Source organism: Stegodyphus dumicola, chromosome 10 (assembly GCF_044657685.1).
Source record: "Stegodyphus dumicola isolate Sdum_Otavi_A_Nest chromosome 10, ASM4465768v1".
In the NCBI taxonomy this organism is placed as follows: domain Eukaryota; kingdom Metazoa; phylum Arthropoda; class Arachnida; order Araneae; family Eresidae; genus Stegodyphus; species Stegodyphus dumicola.
The window spans coordinates 98977569-98983213 of NC_140777.1; the positions used below are offsets into that span (position 1 = coordinate 98977569).

The 5645-nt window shown below is 28.5% G+C and overlaps 1 long non-coding RNA gene across 1 annotated transcript; it reads left to right on the top strand.

Annotated features, from left to right (window-relative positions):
- Positions 1 to 25: 25 nt before the first annotated feature.
- LOC146995047 (uncharacterized) lies at positions 26 to 5226 on the top strand. The gene is made up of 2 exons (XR_015043488.1): positions 26 to 2078; positions 5085 to 5226. It is a non-coding gene; the product is annotated as an uncharacterized LOC146995047 (long non-coding RNA).
- Positions 5227 to 5645: the final 419 nt, after the last annotated feature.

Consider the following 5645-nt stretch of genomic DNA (forward strand, 5'->3'; position numbering starts at 1 on the left):
TATTTTATAAAAGGATTAAGCATTTTTCAAACTGCATATCATTTTAAGATTCGACTTGCAGGAAGACAAAATATGGTCATTCAATCAAATGCTTATGATTGCTTTTAACATTTTCTCATAAATATTGTTTGCATTTTTATTGTATTTTAGATACCTTAGTTATGTAAAGTGAACATGAGAATATTAGGAAAGCTGAAGAATATGAATAGCTACCATAATACATGTATTTTTTCATTGAGCCCATTGTTTTAGAAACCAATGCACCATTATTATATGCTGGCTTATTTTATAGTTATATGCAGTTTAATTTTATGTTCATGTTACTGTAGTATTGTCATTATAATAAAGTATTGATAATTTTTGTTGAATCTTGCAAGTTGCCTAACATTCAGAATTATTTTTTACCGAATTTTACTGATAGGTTTTTTTGAGTTGACATAATCTGTCTGATAAATAAAATAAACTGGTGTTTAAATTATATGCATTTCTCATAATGTTTCATTGAAAGTGAGATGGAAATATAAATGCTATCCAGAAAAGTGAATTCTTTTTGCCTGAAATAACAAACTGTACTAAATGATTAATGTTTATATCATTTTAGAAATGTCAATATTAAAGTTTCTCCCCCTTCTCTTCTTTGATTTTGAAATAATTTATAATAAAATAATATATGCATAAGTGTAATTAATGTAAAGTGTCATTCAATAATATAATTTATTTTTACTGATATTTTTATATTTCTTATCTGGGTTTTCTTTTGGTGTTAGAAGGAGGAAAAGACTGTAATGTTTTAATTAAGGAAATAATTAAAACATTACAGTCTTTTAAATAACACAGTTACAGTAATGTTTATTGAAGCAATCAGTACTGTGTGATTGCCAGTGATTGAATAATGTTAAAACGCATTGTTCATAAGGACATTTGCTTATATTTGTGTTATAGATTTTATTTTGACACAAGCTGAAATTTCAATTATTGGAAGCACTTTGAAAACCCGAATTATTTCCTGAATCATTAATCAGGCCAATATATAACATACAAATTTTCATACAAAATTATTTCTTTGAGCATATTATAAAGAGCTCATTTAATTTTATTATTTGTACAAATTTTAGACAAAAGTAGCATGTAACAGTTAAAGATTTATTGAAGCCTACTTGTTACTTGTGGTAACAAAGAAGTGTGAAAGATATTGCCACATTAGCGAACATGACGATCATTGATGCTTAGTTTAGTAATTTAATAATATATTGAGAAATGCTGGGAACTTTCAGAAGTAGACATTTCGGAAATGATGGGCTTGATAAGAAATTTACATGGTTTTATTATTTATTCTTTAGTTAAGAATGGATTTTAGATGTTCATGTGAAAGAATTCTGTTTAATTATATGTGAAAGAATTGTTAAAGTTTGGCATTTAAAAAAATGAATTAATAATATGCAATTATCTTTTTATTATACATATATTACTATATATTTCTAATGCACTATATAAATGTCAGTGCTAAACAATTGAGATACTATTGTCAGGGCAATCTTTTCTTATACATGAAAAATTCTGATACTTTCTTATCATCTGCCCTCACAGCTTCAACTTATGCTAAAACAGCAAGAGTATGCACGCGATAATAGCAAACTATGAATATGCATACCACACACATGTATTTACATGCTTTATATTTAATCTTTATTTCTGAATAGTATTCCATTGGATGAAAAATATGTGAATATTGACCCAATGTATATATTTTTGTGTGTGTGCATCCTAAAATTTCTTGTTTCTTATAAAGTGCTTATTTGAATTACTACTTGTGAACAGAGCAGTAGATATGAACCATAAACTAACCATTTTGCCAATTTTCACAGCTTTGCAGATAGTCAGAAAGCACCAAAATTTGTAATAATGTTAAGTTTAAATGATGTTCTATACTTTTGTGTTAATTTTTCTATTCTATTAATTCTATTACTGTGTTATAAAACTTTCTGCAGGAATTTCAACTGGTTAAGATGTTATTACCATGTGGAGAAGAATTTGGTTTTCAAGCTAGAAAAAATTGCAGCTGAAGGATTTTGTAGAAGGTCAGTCAAACTGGTTTTAGTTAATTATAATTTAATTTTGGGTGAAGAATTCTCAAATTTATTTATCATAAGTGTCTAAAGGTCTTCTAAATTAAATTCTGCTTGTTTTTGAAATTTTTCATGACATTCATTCTTTGATTATTATTATTATTTTTTTTAAATTTACTAACTTATATCCAGGCACATAATTGCATTTAATGCCATACCTTAAATATTGTAAAATGTTAAAATAATACATTTCACTTAAAAATGTGGTTGTGACAGTAAATTTTCTGTTACATTTAATCATATCTATAAACATTGGTATACATCATTTTTCAATAATCTGTATATTATTTTGTGCATTTCTTTTACATCCAAGATCTGGCATATGACTTGCTTTTCAAACTGATAACATGGTGTAATAATGTAATCTAATGGTTACAGTTTACTATGGAACGGGCCAAATTTAATAAATTATTCTTTGATAGAAATTTATTCATGTGTTCAGTGTGTCTCATCTCTTTAAATTGCTAAAGTAAATTTTATGTACTTGCATTTAGGAATTTTGACTGTATCAGAGTAATTTTGTTTCAGTTATTATAACATGCAAGGGAAAAAATTCATTCATAGCTCTGTATTTAAAATTAGTTAATTAAAGTCCTTAATAAAGAGGGACGTTTTGTTGTTTTTAATGTCGATAGAGTTTAATTCAAAAATATGCCACATTAAGGGTTACTTTTTAACCTAATTTGAAATTTTCATTACTTTAACATGTCCAATAATTGTTATTTTAACTCTGATATTGTAATAATATCAAAATTCCTTACTTTTTGATAGGTAATCTAAATGTAAAACAAGAAAAGAAAAAGTTAAAATCTAGAAGTATATTTATTTCATACATCTAACAAATAAAAACAACACAAGCACTTTTTACTGTCTATCTGTATAGTGTGGCATGTCCCGTAAGACTGAGATTTGTATGGTCAAATCCATGTTTCAGTTAAAGGAAAATGCATGCACAGTCTTCTGATTTTCCCTTCGATTAAGGATTCTGTATATACTAGCATAAGAAATATATTAGTTAATGCAGTGTTATACATCAATATTTATAGACAATTATTGTGGCTATGTTTATTATAATTTTGTTCACTGTAATGGCTGGAGTGCCTAAACCATCATGCTGTGTAAACAAAACTCAAATCTTCATCTCTGCATACTGCTCCACTAGTGTTTAAACCACTGAAATGGTGATTATGGTAGAACATCTTTGGTAAAAATTTACTCTACTGTAACCCTTGGTGAATCGTTTCTTTTTTTTTTATATCAAGATCGTCACCTGAGAGGATCGGCACCAATTTCAAGGTGGCCGCTACACAAAACCAAAATAAGAAGTCAAAGACATACACAAACTCTGTGTCCATGTACACATCGACCTATTAAAACAGAGAACTGCACAAACTGGGCATTGTGCACTGCCTTAACTTTGTCCATGTACACATTGATCTATTTTCACTTTAAGAAAATCAGAAAGTTAAATATATCATAGTTACCAGAAAAATTCGCCACTGTTTTAACACACAGACAACTAAAAATACACAAACAGAAAGGAATAAATTACCAAAAATACATATTTCCTAACATAAAAACATTAAACAACAAATCTTCTAACAAAAATTAACACACAGAGACAAAAAAATAAATGAAACATCATTTTTTTTAACATACCTTTTTTTTCACATGCATATGTTTAGGCTTCCCACCACCATCTTCCAGGTAAGCAATTCAATTAAATTTTTCGTCTCTTAGTCACCTCAGACATACTCAAACGATGGTACCCACACCAAAATAATAAATAGTATGTTCAAAATACAAGACCATACCACTTCCGTGCAACCAAACACAGCAATTGAAAAGAATGGTAAGAACCAAAAACCTGGGACAATACAAAAGGTTTACTATTAAAAAAAGTAGCCCAAAACTAAATTTATCACAGCACGTTGGCAATATTTGCAGAAATAACTCCTTTTTATTGACAAAAAAAAAAGTTTTTTTTTTTCCCAAAGGCTACTTTCGCCAACATTATCAACATTAGGGTTACCGAAAAACTTATTTGAACGCAATGGGCTTCCACATTTCACAAACAACCAATACCACTTTGCGATTTTTTTTCAGACAGAAACTAAGGTGTACCATATAGTAAAGATTAGCCACATCTTCATTTACTACTGTTACAAGTACTTCTTTGGTAAATTTCTGCGGTTAAATTCAAAAGTTTAAAATTGCTTTAACATGATCAGATTCAGAATCATAGCTAGGGTTTTCAGCGCTCAGGGACAACTGAAGATTTCGCACCCCCTACTGCTTGCCAAGGATGGAAAACATTTAATTCTAAAATGTTCTAACATCAGTTTGGCGCCCCTTGGATTCTGCACTCGGGGACAGATGCCCCCCTTGCCCCCCTCTAGCTACGCCCCTGATCAGATTTTATTTTCTGCACGTAGCTAACAATTACTTATGTGTTGTCAGATAAATGTTACCAGATGCAGTTAATTATTTTTTACTTGACAATCTCATGAGACAAGTTTTTTTTGCTCCTGCAAGACTTTACTTTGTGTTGCAAAATAAATTCATTCTCACTCTTTTTGGACTTGCCTACACATTAAATTTAAAATAGTTTTATGAATAGGTAAGATGTGATTATCATAATTTTGTTTCTCTCTTTATCTTGGCAACTTTATATGTTGATTCAGTATCCAGGTTACCTACCAGTAGCTGATTGATAAAACTGCTCATATGTTCAGCTGGTGGTTTGAGTTTATTTTCTGACATAAAAAATTTTAAAAGGCATCCCCCATGTTTATTTTACTATAATCGAAAAATCAAATAATTGCTACTCTGTTTATAGGTACTAAATGTTAAAATATTTTAAATGCTTCCTTTAATTTGCATTCTAATAGTCATTTGTTTAAATTTAATTATGAATTATATTCACATATAGTAATTGTGAGTGTTTTTTTATTTTAGGTGCTGTGAAAGGCAATGACAGAGATCCAATTTATCAAGAGTTCTTATATACATAAGAATACATGGATATAAGATTGTTTTTCATGAATTCAAATAAAATGTGATAAATTGGATTAATAAAAACTATTTTGAATTTTGAAAAGTGTTTTTCCTCTGTTAATCATAATATAGTGCCATAAATTTCTGAATGTGTTTATTTTTCATCCAAATAAATAGCTTTACAAAAATGTGTCATATTAATAGATATTGCATAATTTAGCATTATTATAAATATTTATTATAGCAGATTTAGCTGAACTACATTTTTAGTCTCTTTGCAGATGAAGTCACAAAGGTAAGTGGTTAGATATTTTTCTGTATTCCCCATTAAGTAATTTTATCTGGTAAATTACCATTACTTATATACTAAAGGTGAAAGAATAAGCTTTCCTTGAAGATACAAAAATTTGCAGATATTTCAAAAAATTGGTATACGTAAAGTTCTTAAATTGTCACATATGCGAAACTGAAAATGTTATATATGAAATAGTTCAGAAATATAAATATTTTCACTATTTTTTA